The sequence below is a fragment of the Saccostrea cucullata genome, unplaced genomic scaffold, assembly GCF_032062105.1.
Source record: "Saccostrea cucullata isolate Sc308-1 unplaced genomic scaffold, CSIRO_AGI_Scuc_v1 ctg17699, whole genome shotgun sequence".
Lineage (NCBI taxonomy): Eukaryota > Metazoa > Mollusca > Bivalvia > Ostreida > Ostreidae > Saccostrea > Saccostrea cuccullata.
In genome coordinates, this window is record NW_026930019.1 from 1,019 (window position 1) to 11,081 (window position 10,063).

At 31.8% G+C, this 10,063-nt stretch overlaps 1 pseudogene; it reads right to left on the bottom strand.

The window, feature by feature from the left end:
• Positions 1-876: 876 nt before the first annotated feature.
• On the bottom strand, positions 877-3,391 carry LOC134282734 (uncharacterized; annotated as a pseudogene).
• Positions 3,392-10,063: the final 6,672 nt, after the last annotated feature.

The window sequence follows — 10,063 nt, forward strand, 5'->3', positions numbered from 1 at the left end:
GCTAATGTCAGAATAGGCAGACAGACATAATGGGGCATAAAACAAGAGGTAGGGGCCACATTGCTCACCTGAGCAACTGGCTATGTAAAAGCAAACATCAGTATAGTATTGAAAAGTTTAAATATATAGTGAGCTAAAAAGTGTGATTCAATTTAAATTGGGTGTCCATATCTTGGGAAAAAAATGGAGGGACTATTTATGTGTTTGATAGAGTGAGCTAATTTCAAAATCAGAAAATATGAGATCAAGATCATATCTAAATAAAAGTATACACATTTTACATGTACATGTATCCTAGAAACATTTTAGGATATTATCAAATAATTGCTTTCAATGGGAAGCAAATGAATTTACAATATAAATACATGTATCACAATATTTATACCAAATTTAAAATATAGGGAAGACCCAATGCCTGATTAGTTTTATAAATATTAAGAAATAAATAAGAAAAAAAGGAATGTTGAAACAAGTTGAGCACATAACAACATATACAAGAAATAGGTATAGGAACCCAAATCATCTCTTTCTAATCATTTCTAAATTAAAGTTGACTAGGTCTTCAACAATTCACAATTACTTTAACAATGAAAAAAATTAAAATTTAATGACTAATTTATCCATTTTTAAATTTATATAATTAAGTTTAACCTACAGAAAACAAAACATAGGAGGGTAAATTTAACTTTTACAATATGTACAAGGACTTTTGGAATCATATTATGCATGAACGTATGCAGTACAATCACAGGTTTGTCGCACGTGTATATACTGTAAATCACTTTTTATTCGCGAGAACTTTATTTTTGCGTAGAGACGGTATGCTCACGAAAATTTCATTACAGAATAGAATATAATAGAATTCCTTACGATTATATAGAGCATTGACCACAATTCGTGAAAATTTTGTCTTGGTAATAAAGAGTCAATGACTATCTCGTGAAAATAAGGTGTCACAAAAATTAAGTGATCTACAGTATAGCAATACATGTACAGTAAAACTTGTCTATTCTGGACACCACGGGTTCCAAAGAAACTGGCTGGGTAAGACTTTATGGATTTGACAACATTTAAAACAGCTGAAATTTCTGCAAGGGACTTAAAAGCTTAAATATAATTTTAGACAAGATTTTGGATTACAGAACATCCAGATTAGACAAGTTTCACTGTACATTCTGAAAATTGTTTTTTTTTTAAAAAGGACTCAATATTTGTTGATAAAATTATTTATCTTTTATATTAAAACATAGGAGTTAAACTAAAGAGAGTCAAATCTTCGAAATGCACCATAGTTATTGAGGACCGTCTGGACGCAAACTTTATAAAATAGGCAAAGTTTACACTAAGTAAGATAAAAAGTTCAACAAAAGGAAAAAATGGTCTAAATTGTCGATCATATGTATCACGACAGAGCTCTCCAAGGAAGAACCAGTTACACCTACACAGGTGGTAAATTGTTTGAACTGGTACCCTGGGTTTGACATCGGAGTACTGAGAATACAGAATATACAGGACTTGTTGATCAGTGTCCATCAAACGTTTAGAAATCAAGTCCTCCACAGCTTTCCAATAATCTTCAATCATGATCATGAGGTATTCTGGTTTTCCTAAGATAAAACCTCCAGCTATCCACACAGCATTGTTCTTTATTATATCCTCTGGCTGCATGTACTCATAAAATGGATGAATCTGGGTATATGCAATATGGCCCTCCTTCAAATTATCTGGGGGCTCAAGTTTGTAAATCTTATTCATTTTCTCCCGAAAGTAACCTATATCGACCCATGACAAGTATCTGGTCCTATGGAGCTTTTTCTTAATCACAATTTCTAGAAGTTCATACTTTATATGCATTGCACAAGAGTAATATTCGTTCACAGTATTTGGTGGAAATTTGGGATAATCTGGCTCTGAGTATATATCTTTGATTCTAGGAGCGAGTTTAAATGCCCAAAAGTCATCTCGTTTGACAACATGGATTCTGGGTTAACATCTCTGCAAAATGTTTAGTCCTTTCCTGTCTGAAAAGTCTGGCTATGTCCTCAGAATCAGTGAATGCAATGACGCTGTTGTTGAGCTTAGAATATGCAGACATCCACTGCTTGTACATGTCTTGTGTAAAAATATTTATTGGACCCTTCTGAAAATCTCCAAGGTTAAAATAAGCTGTCACAACCGTGATTTCGTTAGGATATTGAGCACTTGAGTATTCTAACATGGGAGGTGGAACCTCGGGAAAGGTAGGCTGAAAAATTGTACATTAAACCTCAGCTAATGAAATCCTTTGTAAAGTAAAACTAATTTAGTTTTCAAAAATTTTCATGCACCTTGGCAAAAATTAAAGCAATATGTGTTTGAAGCAAATTTTCAATCAAGGAATATTTATGTACACTACATGAATAATCAAGAAGAAACACAGTATGCGCGGAAGTGAGAATCGTTTATAAACACTGACCTGTGTATACACGCTATTCCAGTAATCTGGAATGTTATCCCATAATGCATCTGAAATGTCAAGTTCAGTTGATTAACTTTTTTCAGATTACAATATGTTTCCTTCTTTCCTTTTTTTTTTTTTTGGGGCAAAAAATGCAGTAGCATTAATACTGTGAAATCACTGATTTTCGTGGGGTGGGTGGGGTGGGGGTGTTAATTTTTGTTCTTTTCAAGGTATGAAGATTCCCACGAATTTATGTCCAACATGAAATATAAAATGTCACATAACTATTTTTAAAACAATTCTTCATTTCAAAATTAAATCCCCTTGAATCCATATTTTTTCTCTAAACCACGAAAAATTAGACCCCTCGAAAATAAGTGATTTTACAGTAGACTATGCATGGTTCCAATAATGACTATGAAACCCATCTTTGCTAGCCAGTGTCCAATTCGTTTACCCTCATCTCCCCTAAGATGAGGGTAAACGAATCTGATCCTTGGCTAGCAAAGTTGTGTGTAACCATAAAAATATATCTAATTCTTTAATGCTCAAGATATTTCTTCCTGAATTATAGGAATGATAAGAAATATAAAGTTCAAAACTGTTTTGTTTGTATATATCCAAATTTTCCAAGCCAATGCTATGCTATTCTTTTATCTTTTGTCTATGTTCATGTATGTCACTTAAACAAAATACAATTAGCATACATGTATAATATGTACTCTTCATACTTACGCAAGAGAAGTAAGAAAATATAGATAAATGCAGGAATGTAAAATGGATAGATATTCTCTCTCTTCACTGAAGAAATATCTGTATACTCGTTGAGCTCTCTCTCATAGTTTTCTGTCAATAAAAAATAAAAATTTATTAGTATCTTATTCGAAAGAATAAAATTTCAACAAAAATAGACCTAAGAGTCACAACACTTTACTGAGTTACTTTTACCATGTTGTTCTTGAGAAGATTTTGAAAAGATTTCTAAATTCCTTTGAAAAATTGTGATTCCATTTTAATATGTCCCCATTATAACCGGTAAACCAAAAGAGGTCTCTGAATCCAAACACCATGGAGATGCTTCAATATCAATGTAACTGACATGGTTTTGCAGATACGGAGAAAAAAAAAATTTTGTATACATGTGTTATGTAGGAATTGATCCTGATTTTAGCAAACTGTTTGGCCTAAAATAAAAATTTATTTGTTTGTAGTTGCTTATACCCACCCACTAAAAATTCACCCGACCCAAACTTTTTAAAAGCCATATTGTTATTTATATATTTTTTAAAAATAATTTTGGGATATTAAAACTGTTTAATTTTTGTTTTTGTTTTTATCAATCTGTGGTTTATATAACAGTGAAGATTATTCTTGGTTAGTAGGCTTATGAAAAGCTCTATTAGGCCTAAAGTAAAATATTAATTGTTTGCAGTTGCCTACCGACCCACTGAAAATGCACCCGACCCAAACTTTTTTTTTAGCCATTTTGTAATATTTTTCCTCTTTTCAAATTTTTCAGGATATTGAAAGTGTTTCATTGTCAATTTTTGTCTTTATCAATCAGTAGTTTATACCAAGAGTGGAGCTTATTCATGTATAGTAGGCCAATGAAAAACTTTATTTTATGTTATCTAACAAAAATCTGAAAACAATTTTTTTTCCAAAAAAAAAAAAAAAAAAGAATGCCTACCGACCTACCCAGTCTAAAAATTATAGGTCGGCAACTGCAAACAAAGAATTTTTAAGCTTGGCCTTATTTGTTATCTAACAAACATCCAAAAACTGAATTTAAAAAAAGAATGCCTAGTTACCTACCCCTCAAAAAATTATAGGTCAGCAACTGCAAACAAAGAATTTTTTAAGCTTGGCCTTACTGAGTTCTAGCTGCTAATTAAGCTGTTCAAAATTTAAGAAGAAATCACACAACAAACTTTGCAAATTAATTCTACGTTCTTTTTAGATTTAAAAAGTAAATCTAAAATACTGTAGAAGCACAAATTTTCGTGGGGATAAAATTTCGTTAACTTGTCATCAAAAATAGTTTCCTTGGCGTTGGCATTTAATTTCCTTGTTTTGAAAGTAACCTTATTCAATATATAGTCAAATAAAATTTCGTGTGGGATTTAATTTTGCTTATAATTGTTAACAATGACATAAACTAAATGTAATCCCCCACGAATATTTGTGCTTTTACAGTAGGTCCACATAAAACTTGAATGGATGGATAATAGACAATGAGTGATCAGAAAACCTCAATCCTTTATCTTTCAGCTTTAATGTATATATTTATGCTCGATGCTGCATAACTCCTAAGGGTTTACTGTTAATTTAAATCTCAATCCTGTCTTCTATTTACCCTTCAGTGACCTTATGAAGGGGATTTTCATTGGAGAGCTGGATGACCTGGGGCCACTATTAAAAGAGAGCTTACAACTAAGACCAAAAATACTTTGTGGACTCTACCTACTTAATAACCTTAAATAGTTTTCAGAAGTTTTCCTTAACAAAAAGAGAGAAATAATAATATTCAAAGGCAGTTTTAGTTAGAGGTGTAACAATACAGTGATACATCAATCGTATTGATCGCTAGGTCTCATGATACACATATTGTATTTACATGTACTATATATTGTATCATGATACAATACAAGTTAATTTTCATTGTCTTATTTGAAAATTATACATGCAAATTGAGAAATTTTAATGTTACAACTTGATTTAAACAAGGTAGCAACTAAAAAATACAATTGGATTAATTATAATTTCATCTAAAAAAGAGATAGAGGGAGCGAGCCAAAGAACCCTGCCAGCCTGGGTCTTTTTCACACTGTATGCGTATAATTTTTACTTCATCTGATCTGGTTAGCGCACTCGCTTTTCACCGCTGCAATCCAAGTTCAATCCATGTGATTGGTGGCAAAGGTTGTATATGTGAGAGGGTAAAGGGGATCCAGCTTGGATATGTTGTTTTTATCTGAGTACCCCATGACAGTTTCATCCCACAGAAATGAAGCCCTCATGCCAACATCCAACACACAGCAAAGGACAACATTGGAAATAAGATTTTGAGCTTTCATGGGCTAGATTTCAAAGATATCTGGATATAATATGTATTTACATGCATATGGATTGTATTTATACAGCAGGTGAAGATTTATTATCTAGTTTACTTTGAAACATGACCCACTTTTTGACTGGATGATCCAAATTTCTGCCCTATGCAGATGTTTTTCAACTCTCCATCTTTGTCTGTCTAATTCAAATTTTATGACTGTAAAAACAGAAATTTTTACTGATTAAGTGAATCAATTAATAAAATACTTAGCACTTGTTGATTGGATTAAAAGGAAGCTAGGTCCTTAACGTTATTCCAGAAAGTTTATTTAAACTTTTTGGCAAAAATGGGTTTAAACAGGGAGATAACTTTATTGTCACAACAACCGGGTTGTCCCCAAGACAGCTATAAGTGGAGGCCGGGGAATTTCCCCGCCTTTAATGGCTCTTTCCCCTGGTTTTTCTGTAATTTGCCCATAATCTCTTGTAAATAAAGGAACCCAAAACACCCATTCATAAAGGCCCTAGTGTTCTCTGCTATTTCAATTCCTAGCCTGTTTTTTTTTCTTAATCTGTTGATTTTTATCCAGTTATACTCTCTTCGCCTCAGAGAGCATAGTTTTGCTACTTTAAATGAAAAGAATATATCCCATTTTTGACACTATTTACGTTCTCCGAGTCCCTGACTATCACCAAAAACCTGGATTTGTCCCCGGGAGTGGGCGGGGTACCCTAGCCCTTTCCATCTCCCTTAGGTATGCCTATATCATCAGGATATTTTCATAAATTTATAAAGCATGTTTCATTTCAATAATATGCAGGACATGCATTTTTCTCCCTTTATGCATTAAAGAAAACACTTAGTCGTGTTTGAGAAAACTCAAAGCACACGTAAGATGCATCATTGCAAAATTTCAACATTCCTCATGAAACAGTTGTATAGGTCCTACAAACCTTTCAATTTATCATATGCCATGTTTCGCCAACATCAAATGGTTACTCATTCAATATCCTAAACAAAAATCCATAGAAATGTTCACATGATTTATGTGAAACTGTCCAGTGTCCATCGAATATTGATCAATAACCAAGGCCTAACGCCTGACCAACTGTTTCCGGAAACATCGTCCGTTTTCATTTTGGTTTTAGAGTAATGATGGGAACATACTAAAGACCTGATATACTAAAGACCTGATATTTTGACCTGATGAAAAAAAAATATCAATTTAAACTTTCTATGTCATATTTTTGAGGGAAAGTTATTGATGATAATAGTTGAAACTATATTAAATTACATTTTTAGTGGATAATTTGTAGATTATTTTGCTATATATCAAGGTATATTCACAAAACTTGATGACCTGATAATTTTGAATGACCTGATCAATATTTCTACTTTAAAGACCTAATATTCTTAAATGAAATAGAATTGCTGCAAATATTCAAATTTTAAAAGGTTTAACTGTTTTTTTTTCTGAAAATATGTAGTAATAATATAATAATAAATCAGGTCATTCAAATCCATCAAGTCATTCAGAAATATCAGGTCATCAAAAAATATCAGGTCTTTAGTAGGAAATCATCAGGTCATTTCAAAATCCTTTTTTTCATAAATTGCTGCAAACATTTTCTTCTCAAAACCTTTTAAAGTGTTTCATCTTTCTAAAAGAATTATTAAATATATCAGGTCATTTAAAACAATCCCTTACAAGTCATTTATAAAAATATCAGGTCTTCACTAAAAATATCAGGTCATTCAAAAATATCAGGTCATTCAATAATATCAGGTCAACAACTTTTTGTAAGTACTCCTTGATACAAAGTCAGTGGTATCCCCTAAAAAGTGTAATTTAGTATAGTTTCATCAATAATTTTCCAAATTATATTTGAAATATAATCTTTAAATTGATGATTTTATATGATATTTTTTCATCAGGTCTTTAGTATATCAGGTCTTTAGTATGTTCCGTAATGATGTGTGTAAAATTAGGAAATCAACTATAGCCGAGGTCACCCTCTTAGTGTAAGATGACTTAGTCTAACAGCTGAACTAGTGTCATTTCAATTTTGCAGGAAAAATAAATAAAATCGTTTGAATGACTCGGAAATTTGTTTGTAAGATTCAGAAATACGTTTGAATGATTTAGATATTTGTTTACAACTTTACAGTACGATTTTTGAAATCGTTTGAACGATTTAGAAATTCGTTTTATCGTTTGTACAATCAGAGACAATTTAAAAATTTGTTTGATCTAGAGATTCGATTGTACAATGAATAGAATTGTTTGAAAAATTTAGAAATTCGTTTATACAATTTGGAAATTCATTTGTTTAAGGCAAAAGTTCCAAAATAATTGTTACTTTCTAAGCATGCTTAGTGAAAAAGCACTCTTTCAAAAATTATATTTCTAACGTTACTGGATATTTTGCAAAAACCTACGACATCACATGAAGGCAGAAATACCTTGAAAATCGTTGTATATAAGCATTATTTAATATTATTTCTATATTTTAAAAAAATTATAAAGCTTAATTTGAATTGTCTTTAATTCTAGTTGAATAAAAGTCCAAACTTTTATCTCCAGTAATATTCTTTTCTTCTGGTAAAGTTTGGAAATTTCACTGAAGGGCCGGTTGCTCCACCTCCTCGCTTTTCTCGTCAACCCCCCTTTTTTTAATAGAAAGGAACTAGAGTTGTTTCCCGCCTCCGAAATGAATTGTCGAGTTTGGTCAAATGATTCAAATCCCCTTTATTATTTTTGCCTTTTGATTTTTTAGGCTTTATTTAACAAGAAAATTAATTACCAAATGAACTGACCTGCAACAAGTTACTGAATATTTTTAGGCAAACTAAACTCTGTCGAGACTGGTTTGTGCTTACAATATCAAAGGAAGAGAAAAGAAGTAGTTGGGACTAAAAAACTTTACAAAAGCAATAAATAGAATAAACATCCTTGATGACGTCTCATTTTGTGGCAAGATTGCGATAAGACTATAACTGTAGGAGTAGCTTTTAATAAACTTTACATAATTTTCAATTTTAGTTACCATGGCAACATCAATCATCAAAATCAAACACAAAACTATTATACAGAATTATGTATCTCAGTGAAGTCTACTTGCATGCCAAATTATATTATAATCAGACTAAAACTGTGGGAGGAGTAGCATTTAAAAGTATTTCACAGAAATTTCCATTTTAGTAACCTCGATCGGCATATAGGCCTACCGTTCATCAAAATCAAAAACCAATGCACAGAATTATGTATCTTAGTATAGTCTACTTGTGTGCCAAGTTATATTGAAATCAGACCAAAACTGTAGGAGGAGTAGCATTTTGAAAAATTGTTGACAGACAGACGGATGGACGACGGACGCATTACTATCGCATAAGCTCTTCTGGTCTCTGACCAGTAGCGCTAATTACTAGTATCGGGTATTTCTGGACAGGGACAGAGGAAAAATATTCCAACTTCTAATCTCGAGAAATCACATAAATGGATGTCATTTCCACAAGTTCTGGTCCACTGTGATGAAGTTGAGTTACGAGGGGGTATAACCGAGAAAAGCTCTTTTAATATGAACATTTGACATCCCAAAATCCCGTTAATTCGGATATGTGTTGGGACACTTAGTCTATGGTTCCATAAAATATGATATTTTTATCTCATTCTGGAAATTCTATGAAAATTTATCGTAAATTTTACACAGAGTGTCTAAACAAATAAAGCTTTAATAATGTATTTTAATAGCATTTCATACAAAAATAAATTAAAAATCTTATTCCATTTAAAAGTTATTAAAACTTCATTTTTTTTTTTGGCGGGTTTGATTGACACATCCTTGCACTTTCACAAATTTTAACTTTATTCTTAATACTTAGGAAAAGTGGCAGTCTTATTTTGTATAGATGAAAAATATCAATACTATAATCCAGAAAATTAATAACTTTTAAATGAGATAAGATTTTTAATTAATTTTTGTGTGAAATGCTATTAAAATATTATATATAAGTCGTAATATTATAGAGAAAATATTAACTTCAAATCTGTGTCCAAGAGAAGTACCTTTAACACAGATGAAAAAATATTTTTGTTTCTAATATCTGGAGTGGTAATATTTTTAATGTTTATTTAAAAACAAATGGTTGCTATCCCACCCCATCCAACCCCCTCTTTCTGAGAGAGAATTTTTTTTAGTTTTTGCCCTGTCCGTCAATCGATTTTTTTCTGTTTATCCACCAAAGGCTAACTTTGCATATAACTTTTGATGGGTTTTAGCTAATATGACTTTCATATTTCATGTGGTATTCCTTGTGACAAGGCCTTTCTTTGTTTACCGCCACATTTGACCTCTTGACTTGAAGTTTGACCTATTTTTCATAGAGACTGGCCAAAGTTATATGAATACATTTTTATATCTCGTAACCAGCCTCTATAACCAGGCAGAGCGCATGCGCGCGACAAATTTACATCGAGTTCGGAAAACAGCAGAGAGGAAATTCGGAATGTATAACGAAAACTAGTAGTGCTATTCTCAGATGCAGAAATTTATGCATAATTCAATAAA